Below are 17,315 nucleotides of genomic sequence, written 5' to 3'. Positions count from 1 at the left end.
CTACCTGTATGATAAATATTGCCTTTATTTTTTTTCCACTGCTGAACCACAAGACTGTCTGCTGTGAGCATGTATTCCAAGAGCAGATTGATACATTTGGAGATTTGTAAGGCAAGACATTTCGTTCTTTCTCTATAGAGTTAAGCACGGATTTTTGCAGTTAAAGCCATCCGCCTCTTCTCTTCCCTTTCCCACCCGCTGGAAATCAAAATAACGAAAGTACTTAAAGCAGATGCACTGCGCCGCTTTGTTCCCCGTGCTTCCCCCCCGGTGCTCGCTGCCTGCCAGCCAGCTCGGGCGCTCGAGTCGGTGGGAGCCCCTCGGGCCGTGGGGCGGGCGGGGGCGCGGTGCAGGGGGAAGGGGGGGCTTTACCTGCCGCGTCCCCCCGCGGAGCCAGGGGCGCCTCGAGCTGCTGCATCCACGCCGGGGGCCGGGCCGGGCGGGCGAGCGAGCGCTCACAGTGCCCGGAGGGGGCGGCTGGGCGCCGGAGCCATCGCCGCCCGCGGGAGCGGTGGGAAGGGAGCGCCGCCGCCGCCGCCGGAGCCTCCGTGAGCCGGGGGGAGACTCAGCACCTGGGCGCTGAACAGCTCCACGGAGCGCCGCGGGCGGGGCCGGCTCCGCGCTCCCCGCCCCTGGGCGCGGGACGGCCGCGCCGCCCCCCGCCTCGACGCGCCGCGCTGCGGCCGCCCCGCCCCGCCCTGCGCCGCCCCGCCCCGTCCCGGGAGGACCACACTTCCCAGGTGCCCCCGCGGCCGGCGGTGACGGCTCTGCTCCCGGGGGCTGCCGGGAGTTGTAGTGCTGCCGTTTATGGCGCGCGTCAGGCGCGGAGGGCCCCGGCGTCGGGGGCTTGGCTGGGCGGTGCTTCCCGCTAGGCCCAAGCGCGCGCGAGGGCCGGGCTCGAGCACGTCGCCTCAGGGCGGGGCGGAGCGCGCTGACGCACCAACGGTTTTCTGCTCCCCCAGGGCGGCGCCCCGCTCCGCTCCGCTCCTTTCCGCCGGCGTTTCGTGGTGCCGCGGCTGCTCCTCACTGGTGTGTCGTCAGTGGGTGCCAGCGCGTCTCGCTTTCTGTGAGGATTTTTCAAAATGTTTGATCGTTTTCCGATTTTGTTTTTCAGCAAGAGTCTAAGATTCTGCAGTTTTTCCGCGGTGTTAAGGGCTTATTGAGGGCAAATAAGTAATACTATAGCTGTCGTGGTCTTAGAGTAAGGTCTGAAAACTGTCACACACCCCCCCCCCCAGCCCTCTCCAGTGTTCAGAAGCTACTTAAAATAATTAAAGTCAGGACTTCTAATGCTACGTTGCTAATCAAAAGCGAAACACCACAAAAATGAAGCAAAAAATACTGTGAATCAATTGCAGCGGGCTATCAGGATGTCATCTCTAATCCCAGTGTTTATACAGGGTTTTTCAGACAATTATGAACACTTTATGAAGTAGGGTGAGCATAGTTATTAATTAACTTACAAATGAACTGACAAAGGTAAAACTAGGAAAGGAATTGAGGAGTCATATTTCCAGATAAGTTTTCTATCTACTTGATCATCAAAAGAGAAAGAGACTATTCAGTGCAGTTTTGACTAAAAGTTAATTTACATTTTTGGTAGTGACCATGGTAGGAGAATCTTTGAACAGTTGTTGAAGTGTTAAGGGGTAGCAAGTCAATTTTGAACTTTGAGCCCTATACTGTCTCTTACCATGGATTATGTGAAGATATTGAAAACTTGCATGTTTTAGCTTTCTAAGGTTTTTTTCTTAGGAATTTCACAAAAGTGGAAGGGGAGAGTATTAAATCGTGCTTAAGCTTTTTCTTTGTTGAGAGGAACCTAGAATCCTGTATGTTAAGGTAGTGCGTATGCCCGCTGCTAATGCTACTTTGAAACCCCGAAGCCCAACTATCACTCTTGTCTAGCAAACGTTTTTCTAGCAATTATACTGGAAGCTGGAAAACAATATGAAAGAAAACTAGGACTATTGAATTAAACTAAGCAGCAAAACCTTCCTTTGGATTGTCTTTTTCCCTACATAGTTTATTCTAAACTAGTGATGCAGAAGAAGTTCTAACTGTTTTGTTTCTTCAATGAATGGATATTGCAATGATTTCTCATCCCCTTTCAGATGCTTTCTTGGATAATTCTTAGAGTCAGTGTAACAGTTTTCCTTGATAGCAACTGGATCATGCAACTACTCCCTACTGAGCAAGTTCACTTCTGCAGCTAGCCTGAAAAGGTGAGATGTTGATGCTGACTCTGATATTACATGTTGTGCGATGGTTCTTGCATTTAAAGTACTTCTTGCTGTAATGGATTCCCATTTTGACATTACATTGTATGCCACCAGCATACCAGCTTGATCACAGCGTAAGTAAAATCTGTGGAATACCTGCAGCTGTTTGATGATTATTCTAAGTCTTTGCTACCTGACCACTGCCAAATTACTCCCTGAAGTGCCTTCCCCAGTATTTTCAGAAAAGACTTACTTAGATCAGGTAATTCTATATTCTCAATGCCCTACCTGAACTTCTCAGCATTATACAATTGTGGCAATGTACAGTAGTTAAGCTTAAAAGAGTATTTATTTTATTACAACTTTTCTTTATGTGAAACAATTGTAGGTGTGGGAAATACTTATGGGACTATAAAACAAATGCTTCACTTTGAAAAATGATTCTTGAGATCATTAAAGATGAGTTCAGAGTAGAGTCAAGAACAAATTGGGGTGAGGAAGAAGGGTGGGGTTTTTTTTTTTTTTGGTCATTTCCTTCACCTTCAAGCAATGATAGAATGTACTTGCACTAAGCTGGAGTGATATCTTTTGGCCTGCAATTTTTGGGATGTATGCTGTCTCTGAGATAGCAGGGAACTTTAAATGATGAAGAGCCTAGCTCTTCTAGCTATGTAATGAGGATAGCTGAGGAAAACTTTCAGGAATATATGCAGTTGTAGGGCGCTCTCAAGTTACAAGACCAGAAATAAGCGAACCTGGCAGTGCTAGTGTGGAGGAGGGCCACTGTAACCATAGCTCTTTGCTTTGCTTCCCCCACCCTGTTAATCCTTATGAAGCAAAGTTTGTTCCTTTTTTCAGCTGAAAGGCTCCTACTAAAGCATTTACCATTTTCTGCTCCAGAAAGCAGAAAATTTGAAATAGAGACATATCCAAAATGTAGTCAAAACAGTTGTGAAAGATCTAAAAATATTAATTCAAACAGTAATACAGTTCAGATTATCCTTCAATTAAAGGGCTTGGTGAGAACAGCCATTTTATACAAATTACAGGTAAATTGGGTAATTCAAACCTCAGATCTCACTTCTTTCCTCCTCTCCTCTTCCTTTCCCTTTCCTCTCGCCCCCTCCCCTCCCCACAGGCCCTGAACTGAACTATAACTTTTGGGCCACTGAAGTAAAAGAACAAACATCACTTTGCTTCCAAATTCATATAAAAATGCCTGAGAACTACCTTTGAAACTGGAATCAGGTTTGTCTAGGTTAAGTAAGTTTGTTAGAGTTCCATATGGTTCCAGACATAAGTAAAAGCAGAATGACTTTATCAAATCAAATATAAAATCTTCTTTAAGATCATACATAGGCAATCATCAGCCATTCAAGTACAGCTGAATAACTGGATTCATGGATCCTGGCTTCTCTTAACAGCAGCTGTAATGTGCTGTTGTCAGCAGCAACCAGCCTGCTTACCAGGCAGACAGTGACTCCTGTTTTCCTGAACACACAAAATGGGTTCGGGGGAAGCCAGATAGGAGATTAAACTTCTTCCCAGTATCAATGGAATTCTTGTATTTATCTCAGCAGCTCATCTACCTTAAAAAAGAAAGCAGGAAAAGGGTTACATATGTTATTATCTAAGGATACTTTAATATGTTGCTTGTTTCTAGTTTATTGTAAATCCAAATGCTTATTGATGAGCTTAGTAAACATTTAATTAGACATACTGAAGAATCACTGATCATTCTGTCTAAGGGTTGTCCAATTATGCTTCCAAAGGTTTTCTCATACTACATGGAAGAAAAGCAGATGTCATGATTCATCTTCACTACCTCCATTTTCCCACCCTTGGTCAGTTACAGCCATGCGGGATTACCCCTTTCATTGCCTTATAAAAGGAATAAACTTGCAACAAATTAAAACAAGGGAAGAAGAATTTCTTTCTATTTGATGTAAGAATAGAAGAGAGTGTGCCAAATGCTCTAGCCAAAAGAAATGGCACAGCCAGATACACTAAGAACCTCATATAATAGAAAGGATATATAGAAGAATAAGCTTAAGCTATTTAAGGATTCAAAAGTGCAATAAACTTTCTATTAAAAAAAATTCAAGTCCTTCTTAGAGACCACCTTGATCTGCCCCTATCTAATCTGACTAGTTTTTCAAAATTATTTTCAGATTTTTCAGTTTACACAGAGAGTACTGAAAACTGATTTGAGATGTCCTGCATAACTCTTTCATGATTCTGCCATTTGAGATTAATTTCTTTATCAGTATGACAGATACCATGACACAGAACTCTGTGTGTATGTAGATGCAATAGTGCATTTAGCATTGTTCAAGTGTAGATACTAAATACACAGAAAAAATAGGCACAGAACTGAGAAAGCAGTTGATTTTAGAATGTCTAGAAATGTTTTTATGAGGAACAGTTCACAATCCAGGAGCAAAGAAGAGATGTCACAGTTATGCAAGGGGAGATGACAAACAATAATGCGGAGATGGGCTAATTAGAAAGTTCAGCTGTTAATCCTCAAAGATTCAGGGAACTGAGAGGATAATCAGGTTGGCTTCACAGAAGGAGACTACAGCTGTCATGTTGCCAGAAGTGAAATGGAGCACAATGCAGTAGCTGTAATTGTGGCATATTATTGGGAAGCATTCAGGTAAGGGAATTCAGGAAAGTACAGGAAGAAAGCAGCAAAGGTAGCACTATATACTAAAACCTAAGGCATTGGGGTAGGTACTAGCATTACTGCCTGCAGGTTCTTTTCTGTCATTGCTATGGAAAGATATTTTAAGTCATAATATGATTTAATTGTATACTTTCATTTATTAGTACCCACTGTGGGAAACTAATTCTCCTATCCTAATTTCATGCCATGGCTTCTCTTACTGTGGATCCTACATGAGAAGTGAAAAATGAAAGTCAGGAATACTTCTGATAGTCAAAAGAAGTATATAGAAAGAAGTCTTGTTCACTGTAAGGCAGCTGTCCTAGATCTAAAGAAAAGAGAATTGATTACATGAACTGTCCTGCTGTTAGCAAGGAAGAATGAAGGGCCTTATGATAACTAAAATATAATCTGAAGCTATCAGGAGATAAAAATCAATCGAGAGAGTAAGACTGGCTTGGCTTTCCAATCATACTGTTGTAGTGATACACAAAAATATTTTACAGGCAAGGTCCAATAAAAGCAAGCTTGTTTAATCTTTTGCTGCACCTTCAGTTTAACTTCTTTAGTGGAATGGCATCAGAGTATCAATTTCTGAAAGCCAGGAAAACATGGCCCTACAAGTTTAATCAAAAAAATGTGCCATTTAAACACCGATTCCTTAAAAAACACCCTTGATTTAATTCAAGTTCCTAAATACACCATCAAAATAATGTTGACAAACCCTGACATGCAGTATTACTTGGATTTGCATAACAACAGGGTAGCAGTTCCTTCCAAATTCAGTGTGCCGTCAAGAACTAAAGGTCTGTGCACAAAGCCATTATTGTAGCCTTATAACGTTGGTTCTAAAACATTTACTGGACCATGCAACCTGAAGGCAAATAACCATAGATTAAGACATGAAGACATCTAGTGCTTGACAGTTGGTATTCTCATTTGGTATTTATGGTACACGATGTTGGCTTGAGGCTACCTGTAATTTATGGAGGGAACCTTTTTATTGCTATGGAGGAGAATCATTTTTCTTCAGCAGGAAAAAAATACAGTAATTTTAACCTGAAAACGATTTTGTCCATTACAGGCTACTTCTATTGAAATGTAAGGGGAAAAAAAAAAAAGTTTTTTTACCAGATACAGCAAGAGCGTAACAGTTTTCTTCAGGCCACCACAAGAAACTGCATTCTAATCACTTTTATACTCTTAACTGCAAGTTGTGTTATCAAAAAGCAATATGTTGTTGAAATATTACCTTAGTATAAAATACAGTCAAATCAAGTATATAGAGCAAACTGCATTTAGAAAATGTAACAATGCTATTTTTAATTCACTAGTAACTTTGTTGTATATTTTTCTTTCCCTCAATCAGAGTTAATATTAAAGAAACCAATATCACACTTAATTTAGTTAGCTGACATGAAATATCTAGTGCCAAAAATTTAACCAAGTTCAAAATCAAATTTTGTTAACTCTTATGAGGTGACTAGGGTGGGTGATTTATCCAGTATTTGGGTGATATCTTTATGGAATGAGATGTGCTAGGCTTTGTAGCTAGGTTGTTTTTTGGTTTTTTTGGTTCATCAGCATTAGGAAGCAATCTAAAATCTTTTTTTTTTTTAACTTTATTTCTATGATGTGCTTACTAGAAATCTACACAATCTCATTTAAAAAGCACAACTGACAATGTCTTGAGGTCTTTCTAGGCCTTGTTGGTAAAACAGGTGCAACCAAGGAATTAAAACTAGAGAGCAAGTAGAGGAAAACACACAAACTTATTGAGGACACACAATCCATTATTGTATTGCTTGGTAAAGTGTACAAAAGACACTGAAGCAGGAGTCAAATGTTTATTTTCAACCAGGTCTGATGTGGTGATTACTGAAGAAGTCAAGAACTTTCTATTGCTGTTCAACAAATTGTCCATTGAATAGTTATGCTTGGATCTGTCAACTCTTAAGCAGTATACTTATCTAGACTAGTAGGCTGTACTTCAGATTTCTGAAAGAATCTGTATCCTTTTTCAAGTGCAATTGGCCAGAATGACTGTAGCATCCAAATGAGCAACAGAAGTAGAAGATAGCTATTCGTCTTGTCCTGATAATCAGAAACAGCAGGGCGTCTCACACTCTTGTTCTGTGAACTGTTTTAATGAAGTGGAATAGATACAGCAGACACCACTTATATTGTTGGTTTTGATGGCTAAATAAAAATAGCTCAAGTCAGAATCTTTGTACATATAAATAGTTTGACTAACTTATATATAGAAGTGAATTAAGTTGTTGAGGGTTTTTTTTATTATTTTGGGATCAGATGATTGATTAAGGTATTGACCATAAAAGAAGTAGCAGTATTTCTGGGAGACGGCCAGAACTTGTTTGTAGGAATATGTGCTACCGTGACCTTTTTATCACTTTCATTTTTTTGTCCTCCTGTCCTGAGCTGGATACCCTTGTTTGTGTTCCTTGTTCTCTATTCATCTTTGAGAGTGCAGATCCCTTCATTATTGGGTTTATATAACGCTTTAGGCCTTCCTCTTTATTTTAAAAAAACAAAATCAGCAGATGCCCAGTGCATTGAAACTATCACTTACAACTCAGTTACTAAATTTGGAGATTTTTCTGATTTGCCCTTTCTAGTTTTAAGTGATTCCTAATTTAAGGTGATTGTCCCTTCGTGCTTTTTGGGCTCGCCACTTAATCAAAATTGAAATTAGTATTTAACTAGTAGGCACAAGCTGATTTTTGGCAGTTCTCTCCACTTTCAAATATTCCCAAGTCCTAAGAGTTATAGCTGTTTCAAGATAATGTTCTACCTTCTTTGGGCTCAAAAAGTGTTATTAATTATTTCTCCTTGCTTTTAATAGTTGAGTTTCTTGAGAGAAGGGGTATGCAAGGCTTCTGTTTAAAGCTTAAGGAAAATTGCTGCATTTAAAGCAATACTTTGCCAGCAAATCTGTGAATTACTGGGAAAGTACATTTGGTTTTAAAGACCTCCAAGCCATGTTTAATACTTGTTTTTCTGGATAGCCTAATAATGGGGGAACTTGTGTGTGCCTACAGCTCTATCACTCAACACGTAGGATATATACTTTAATAACCTGGAAGTTGAAGCTACTGTAGAGAACATGGAAGACAGCTATAAAACAAAGATGTTAATTTTTTTGTATGAAGTGTATTATCAGGTTAGATATTTTTACTGTAAGGTAGGAGCTCTTTGGCTTGTTAAACCTGCTGAGAAGTAGTTCTTAATTCTTTGAACGTTATGGATTTGTGAGTTTCAAGGTTGTTAATTTCAATATTTCAGAAAAGGTTGTTTTCAGAGATGTTAAAATGGGTCTTGAGCAATGCACTTCACTGCCAGCCATCAGTAAAAAGCTCCTTGTTTTGGAATACATTACCAGCTTCTGTCTGTGAGATGTTTAAAATACTCTTCTGGGTAATCACGTAAATGATGGGTTGCTACAGAAATAGCGAGTGTTCATTCTGAGATGATTTTCTTAAGTGGTTCAGCAAAATCTCCATTAAAAGCCTTTATGAAAGGTTACTCACTTTCAAGAAGTTAGTGACAAGGCATGATTTAATTAAAAATATTTCTTTTAAGTTTTGCTAAAGCATGCCCAGATGTTTAGGTATCTTACCTCTATGACATGATCGTAAGTAAAACATCCCAAAGTTAAATATAATTGATGTCTTCTAACATGAGATATCAGCTAGAAAGCTTTTCAAAATTATATTGGGTAAATGACCAATTTCAAAGACTTTTCCATGTTGCAGATATCTGAGAACGATGTGAAAGACGTTTGGACTCCAAAACATGTTTGGCTTTTGGTCTGAGCAGAGAAATGAAAAATATTAAGATTTAGTTTATGACTTGTTACTGAAACCATTCCAAATGAATGGCCCCTCCTAGTAAACTGAAATGAGGAGATAATTTTGACTTCCCTTCACATCTTTCTAAATTCTCTGTAGCAGTGGACTACTTTTTTGTTGGAACTATGAGGCAGATATTGTTATTACTGCTTTGGGGAGAAGAAAAGAAGAAAAGGAGGGCAGACAAGCAGATAGCAGAGGAAAGAGAAGCATAACACTGTCCATGCTGGATAGACACAGGCTGCGATTTGGAACATAGAGGAGGGAAAAACATAACTTAAATAGCTTATCATAAATTAGGCAAAAACAGAAATGCGTGGAGAATCTTAAAACTATTGTGATGCTTGTTGTGCTGCATAAAAATGCCTAGAATGCAGAAATATTTTGAGGGGGGAAAAAAATGGTGCCTGAATAAAACTTTAGTAATTGAATTATAAGAAACTTGTCTGTCAGAGAACACAATGTGAACATACGAGGGAAATACAGTGTAAGCATGAGATCCAAAGAGAATATCCTAAGATTCTACAGGCAATTTTTAAATGTACCAAGGAAAAGTTTTAATCTATCAGTAGCCTGCAGGAGGGCAAATATCTAATATGGATGGGCTGGACTTATCCATAGAATAACCAGTAAGTAATTGTTACAAAAATGTAATTTATGCATCAGATATTAATAATGCTGTAGTTTTAACAATAGCCAAATATTCAGTCTGAATACTTGAATTCAGATTTTGCGTCTTTTCAGCTCTGAAAACTACTTTTACTTGGATGCCTAAGCCACTTGTATTTGTACACCTACAAATGGAACTAGAGCTAAATTTCCTGTTGCAATTTCAGAATTTTGAATGTTTTGATTCTTAGGAGTGCTTCGTATCTTAGAACAACTCTTTTTATGGTGGGACCTGATCATTCTCAAAAAATGTTGTCTATTTAAGGGGTTAAGTTGGATCACTTCTAGAAGACTAGATCTCTAAGCCTGACTTCAGGAACACGGCCTGGAAAATATTGTCTGGATTCTACAGTTAATGTTTCACAAAGGTCCAATTAGATTAATGTACATGTATTGTTTGTCATGTGGTCAAAGAACAGCACTAGTTAAAATAAGCAACATCTTATACATGTGAATCTTGCAGTTTCTGGTTCTTGCTGTTCCTAGGAAAACTCTCTGTTCCTGGTATCTATGTCACGTGAAAGGGAGGGACGGAAGGCCCTTCCTTATCTTTATAATTTATGTTTCCCTGCCAGAGCCCCCCGTTTGAGGACTTTCCCTGAGACAGTTTCGCAAAGTAAAAAGAATAAGATTTTATTAAAGCGACAGATACAGCAGGTTCGGAATTGCCGTTGATAAATGCACTTGCTGCTACAAATTTTCTTTCTATGAGCTCAAACTAACAATTAAGCGCTTTCAATAATAATATATTTTCCCGGGTAATGTCCAACATTTGTCAGAGGCGCAAGTCTTACCAAAGAGGCGTCCCTGTTTGGGGGAGGGGAGAAGGAGGCTCGCTCGTCAGCAATCTCCCGTGAACAGGTCAGCGGTTCAATTTTCTTCCCTTCCAAAAACTTTAGTGAGCTATCCTCTGTTTTATAGCTGCTGAAGGTGGGATGTGGAAGTGCGGCAGACATACTTCATTGGCCAGATTGCCATTTGCGCGGTTGTTGGGGGTATGCCCCCCCCTTATTTACATATCATTATGCAGCAAAGGGCATGATTTTTAATATGGTAAGCAGGGATAATGAGGCTGGGGGTACTATAGGTCAACAGTTAGTCTGTGAGCAGCAATTATTTTTTGGGATGCAACCCTTTGTGGTCAGGGGCGGACCGTGATACCTCCATATCGCTCCCTCCTCCGCCGTGCAGCTGGAACAAACTGTCTGGCCTTCACCAGCTAGTTCGTTACTCATGTTGCAAAAGGGTGATGTGCTTTGGCTGCCACGTACTGTTTTTCCCGTGTGCCCCCTTATCTTTCTCCTTGAATTCTCTCTTGTTCCCACATCAATCTGGTGTGATCTTTTATTGTAATTCAGTTTTCTAAAGCAACCAGATAATTTGTACACCCCAGACAAAATGACTCAACCTTCTTTTCAGCACAAAACATGTCTAATATCAGTAAAAACTGATAAGCTGAACTTGCCCTCTTTATTGTGACAAGAACTTTACAAAAATCATAAACTGCACCGTATATTGTTGCCCTCTCTCCTGGTTCAGATAGTGTTAATAAGATCCAGCCAATCAAGCAAACCTTCTGCAGATTTGAACATCCTCCTTCACAAGGAAGAGTCATTAAACTAAATAAGGGGTACTGTGAAGTCTTTGCATTGCTTTTTCCCTACAAAAAAAAATCAAATAGATCTAACTTCTGGCTAATTACTTTTGGCAGTCTCTCTCATATCTCACAGTAAACTTCTAGGAAGATCATTGATTGTGTATGGCAGCAGCTTCCAGTTATCACATTAGCCTTAGGAGGAAATTAAATGCCTTATAAGTAAACAGTGTAAGCATAAAAAGTGCGGTGAAGTCTTTCATTATTCATTTGAATTGGAAGTTTTGCGTTTTAAAAGACAACTTCATTGATGTGTGTGGAACAAAAGAGTTTTACAGTTTTGTTTAATTTTTTATTTATTTAAGAGTATAAAGCCACTTACTGTGTTACTTTTTTTTTTTGCACAAAAAAATTAAAATGTCATTCTTCTTTTTGTGAGTTATTTAGGGAATAAAACCCGAGTATTTGCCACTACCATACCACTTCAAATATATTAAGTTTGTACAAGCTGTAATTAGTTAAACCTCATTAGTCAAGAAAATTACTCTACTTAGCACATTTGAAAAACCAAACCATTAATTCAGCTACCTAAACATAGACTGAGTTGCCCACTTTTGGATATTCAAGTTGTGAAAATTCAGAAGACTTTGTAAGTCAGACTGATTTAGTATTAAATAATTGCAATAAACAGTTTGCAAGCAAGATTCTACTCAAGAATTAACTTCAGATGCCCAGATTAATTTTGAAATAACAGATTATTCCAGGAAAATTTGATCTGATCATAGATTATTAACCAATACAGGAGGGGGAAAAAAGGATTAAGTTCATTAAAACAAGATTCACAAAGTATTAGTCCACACTGAAGCCATATGCTGCCTATCTGATGAAAAGAAAATCACTGTAATAAGGTAGTTAGAAAAAAATTTAACAAGATTCAAGAAACAGACTTCATTATCTGCTAAAATAGAAACCTCTAAGAAAATATGAGAGAGATGAGACCTAATTAACACATTGTTTAATGAAGCAAATCAAAAGACCAGCCCAAAATCTACAGTGTATCCTAAATAAGCGGAAATTAGAATTGAGCAACTTCTCTATTTCCTTATAATTTTATTGATGAAGAAATATATTTGAAGATATTTATGGCTACTTTTCTTTCTTTTGTGTGATCTTGCGAGTAGGCTTTAATGGTAGTTTAGTTTATTTCTTGAAGAGGAAGAAGAAAGGAAGTTTAGTCTTTAAATAACAAGGAGCTGCCCTCTACTACCCAAATACTATTGTTTCGACTCTTTCCTTTTTATTTTTACAAGGAAGATTTCAATATTAAAGCTGTTTGTTCTACATGTTTTTGATCTAAAATGTTCCTACTAGGTATTTAGTTTTAAAAACATCATTATTTAAATCCTTAATTCATTTTAAGGACATAATTCAATAAAGTTTTCAGGAGTTATATCAAATGTAAACCTACGAATTTGGTAGAAGTTTAAGTACTTTGTTAAATCAGGATTCAAAAGAGAGGTTAAGTTCTTTCTAGTATAGCATAGTGTTCACTTCCAGTGAAACATTTTTATAGTTTGTTGTACTATTGGAGATGTGTGCTTTTCAAGCAATAAACTGCCAAATCCTTGCTTTTATCTCCTGCAGACACCTGACTCCCTATTGAAAACTGTTGGCCATGGTAGGTGCAAGACTACTACCTTGAATTGCACAATAGGTGCAAGATCGTCTTAGCTGGAGACTATTGTTCAGGTGAAGTGCTATCTGAAGACTGAAGCTTATTCCGGTCTGGATTTCAGTGCTAAATACTTTTGTTCTCTGTGGCAAACTAAAAGAGTATGAATTCATATTCAAGTCCTTAGTTTATTTTTCAGAGTTCTTTTCCTGTGTAACATCCTCCTCGGACTGCCACTTTGTTTGGTGTTTTAGCAGTTTCGCACACTGTGACATAGTTTTGCCAACATGATCTAATTTTATGTAACTTATTTCCTATAATTTTATGATACTTTCCAAAATACCTTCAGTTAAGCAAAAAAATACCATGGAGTTGAACAGCAGACAAATTGTTATTAGAAGGCTAGTTAACTTTTATCTATGCTAGTGTTTGCCACAAGCCATTTAGCCATGGAATTGAGATCAGAAATGTGTTTTCATTTCCAGCCATTTAGATAACTTCTCATTTCTCCTTTCCAACTCTGTTTCCTTCTCTTTTAAAATTGTATCTTCACTGAATTTTGAATCAGATGTGGATTTTTATTTTTTTTTAATTACTCCAAAGAAAATATCCCCTCTTAATTTCAATTTGTCACTAATGGCTTACATGGATGCATCTGCCCTGTAAAAGTAGCAAGGCAGCAGTTCAAGGGAATCTTACAGTAGAAGTGCCAGAAATTGCAAGTTATTTAATCACCATTGTCATCAGAATATTTCCTGCTGAATGTAAGCATTCCTACACTCAAGTTGTATTTTTAAAATCTAGAAGTTCTTATGATGCAATTCTCTGATTTAAAAAAAAAAACTTAATTACTCTCTGCTTTCACAGACAGATCAGCTTGTCAACTTTTTTGGGTGTGCAACCTGAGCCCTGTAAGAATTATTTTAGAAGGAATTTGCCCATGCTTATGAAATATAGAGATGTCATGTTTATCTGTATACATTTGATGGAAGTGTTTTAGGACTGTTTTAAATGGCTGTGCTCTGCATTATTCTGTCAACTACATTTGAAGTAGTTTGCTATTTATTTGGGTGACAATTTCCTAGATACAACACTAGTCTTCTGTAGCTGCAGATGCAGAGTTTTCTGGCGTGAAGTCTCCTGAGTTTAATCCTCAGAGAAATGCAGTATTAAGTAACTTCTTTGTGACTGGCCTTGTGCTTCCCACTTCCTTCTGACTTAATTTAGTGAAGGCTCAGTAAGTTAGGACCCTTCAGTCTGTAAAAGAGACAACTAGAGGGGGTAGGATTGAGGTCTACAAAAATGAGAGTAGTTTGGAGAGGGTGAATAGGGATTGTCTCTTCCCATACAAGGAGACATCACACAGAAATAGTAGGAAGCACATGTAAAACAAACAAAAATGTGGTTCTTTACCAAAATAAGCTGTAGTTCATCTAAGAATCTAACCTAAGGACCATGTACCACTTACATATTTTTAAATTAATTCCTGTGCTTCAAGTTTATCGAGATGAAAGAATGCATACAGCCACTACCTTTAAAATTAGGTAGCATATTTTAGAAATGGTTTTCAAGGGGCCCTGAGGCTTGGCGTGTGTACAATACAAAAGCATTTTTGAAATTCAAAATCAGCAGATTTTAGGAGAAGAAGAAAGTGAAGGTTAAAGATAGGCATTCCCCTGTGACCATGGACACTAGAGACTGGCTGTGAAAATACCAGTATAGAAGTAGAATGATGTTAAACAAATGCATCACAAATTTCTCAAAGATGTAGTACAGATTAGTGCCTTTCTTGGAAGGGCTAGCGAAAGAAGGCCATGGAATGAATGGTTGTAAGTACTTTAGTACTTGGAAGCCAAAGTGAAAGCACATTGAAATTATTCTGTGCGGAGACCTGTATGGTCTTAACTTATGCTTCTTTTGTCGGGTGGTGAGAAAGGGGTTTAACTTCCAATAGTACGTCTTTTCTAACTTCTGACTTTGCTTTAAGAACATAATGAAGTGGAAAGTTCGGTGTGCTTTATAAAACATTAAATTTTGATTTTGGTAATAGCTGAAGCAACAGCACAGGAATGGTCCCTTTTGTGCTGGCCTGCCTGTTGCTGCTGTAAGGCAGGAACATAATATGTAATGATCTGTTCAGTAAATTTCTTACTCAGTTTCTTCATATTTTTGTGTTGTGGGAGGTAGTAAATACCTCTCAGGCTAATTACTATCTATTACTTGGGGCTGAGTGGTTTTGTAAAAAGGATTTCTCAGTTTATTGGAATGGGCCTGTTTATACTACATTGTTCACCTCTCTAGACCATCAGTGTCAAAGATTCTGTCACCTATTTGGGCAGAGGGGTAAAATATCTTTAATTTTAAAATGCTTAGAATGCCCAAATAATCAGTGGAATTCTGCAGCTTATACAGAAATAAAATATACTCTTTAGATCATCCTTATGGGTATTTGTTGACTACAGTATGAAATTAATTTATGCAGATTTTTTGGTGAAGGATAGGGAATGAGAACAGAGGAAGGCATTACCTCATCTAACAGAATTTCAAACTGCTATGTGCTTTGCATTGTTAAAAACTTACTTCCCATATTTTACTAGTTCCATTTTCTCAGCCTGCTTCCTTAGGGCCGAACAAAGCATAGGATCACAGCAAAGGAGAGGACACACAACCCTTCCAGTCTACAAACATACCTCTGTACAAATACCAGACCTGTTTCCAGACTTTGCTCTAAAAGATCACTTCAGATTAACACACAGTACTTAGAAAAGGAATAGTTTGGGCCCTCAAGAGCTCATCTGAAAAAAAGGTTACAGTGGGGTAAATACTCGTACTAAATTAAGTCATATGAACTCCCACTGAAGCAGTAAATTTCTGACTTCTCTACATCCCAGCAAGGTTCAGCAAGTAAAAGACACAATTTAGTATTCTGTTTTAGGAGTTCACAGATGGGTTTTAGAGTAGAAGCTTCTCATCTGTTTCCTGATAATCTACCGGTGTTTATTTTCAACCATGTGATTCCTGCAGCAGGTGCTATCCAGTCTCATGACAGAGATGTCCAAATGCAGTTTTCCGGTTGTGGGAATCATAATTTAGGATTATGCATTTTCTCAACTAACAACATATGTTCTTTATACTTGATTGTCTTGCTTGTGGTATGAAAGATGCTCTTCTGAAGTAAGCTGCTGTACAACAAAGAATGGCAGTGGCTCTCCTAACTTAGCTGGGAAGCTAAGCATTGCATCTAAATCATTTCCTTATTTTCTGACATCCAGTGAGCTGGAACTTCTTTAGTACTCTTGATAATTATTTCCATTACCAACATTTGTGTACTGTGGTACTGATACACTGCTGAGTTGATTAGCAGTTGTTGGAATTATTTATGTATCATCCAGTTGTCTCTTTTGATAGTATTACTTCCCATGAAACATATTTAAATTTTAATATACGTCTTAATATAGAAGAGGTGCAGAACTAATCATAGGTCATGAGCTGAAGTAAGATAGCTGTGCTTTGTGTAGCTATTCACCCACAGTTTTCTTCTGCTTTCTTGACATCAAAATGTTGTCATTAGGCATCATCTGCCAAGACTGAGATCACAGGAGCATGAGAAATTCAATTTTCTGGCTGGAGACTAAATGAAAAGTGTTGAAAAACATATGTAGTCCTCTGGAGACGTTTGTCAGTAGTGGATAGTGAACACCTTTAAAGTTTGGCTTTTTTTTCCCTTTGTTGAGTCTATATGAAGGTAACTGGGTATGGAGTGTTGTGCAGAGGAAACAGGTTGCCCAGAGAGGTTGTGGAGTCTTCATCCTTGGAGATATTCAAAAGTCATCTGGACACAGTCCTTAGCAACCTGCTCTAGGTAACCCTGCTTGAGCAGGAGGGTTGGACTAGACAACCTCCAAAGGTCCCGTCCAACCTCAACCATTCTGTGGGTGCATTTGAGAATGAGCTACCTCTTGTAAAGACTTGATATTCTGTACGCTGCATCTTAGACAGAAAATTTTAAAATAATGAACTTTTTTTGCCCTCTGCCTCCTGGAAATGACTCCTGCACAGTCATCAACAGTCTCATCTATGTTATTAACAAAGAGAATGTGAAGTGGACACATAGCTCCTCCTGGAAATAACTGACTATTTCTGTCCAACGACCTTCCTTTTGTTCCTTCTTACTGTATGTGTCCTGAGAACAGTGTATTGTGCATAGCTTCTGGGTGCAAAAGCTAGGGTGGGACACAAAATAATGGGAGCTATTCCTTGAACTTTACTGTCTGTGATCCCAAACAAGAAAAGCCACTGTCAACAAGCACATTGAGAAATATTATCTATTTCCCAAAATTTGCCACTTTGCATCTGAGTTCTGTTCTCTATATCTCTGCTTTTAGGGTGCAGCTCCTGGTATTCATTGCTTCATGAGTATATATCTGTTAATGCAAGGAATCGTATCAATAAGGAAGTACTGATACAAACATGCCTTCTGGATGCCCAGTAACTTGGATATTAGGAGTTAGGTTTGAATTAGCTAAACCATGGATTTACATCTGAATCTGTCAGTTAATACCTTGATTGCAAACCTGATGTTTCTGGGAGTGGAGTTCCCTCTCCTTGTACTTCCATGAAA

The 17,315-nt window shown here is 38.6% G+C and overlaps 1 long non-coding RNA gene across 2 annotated transcripts in view; it reads left to right on the top strand.

Moving 5' to 3' along the window:
* The first annotated feature begins 984 nt into the window (after positions 1-984).
* The window catches only part of LOC106483186 (uncharacterized), a 43,777-nt gene continuing 27,446 nt past the window's right edge, over positions 985-17,315 (top strand). For both annotated transcript variants that reach the window (XR_010885331.1, XR_010885330.1), the window contains exons 1-2: positions 985-1,066; positions 2,115-2,225. This is a non-coding gene — a long non-coding RNA (uncharacterized lncRNA). The remainder of the gene's footprint in view (positions 1,067-2,114; positions 2,226-17,315) is intronic.

Source organism: Apteryx mantelli, chromosome 10, assembly GCF_036417845.1.
Source record: "Apteryx mantelli isolate bAptMan1 chromosome 10, bAptMan1.hap1, whole genome shotgun sequence".
Classification (NCBI taxonomy): domain Eukaryota; kingdom Metazoa; phylum Chordata; class Aves; order Apterygiformes; family Apterygidae; genus Apteryx; species Apteryx mantelli.
The sequence above is the reverse complement of the archived record's forward strand: the minus strand, read 5'-3'. Positions and strand labels throughout refer to the sequence as shown.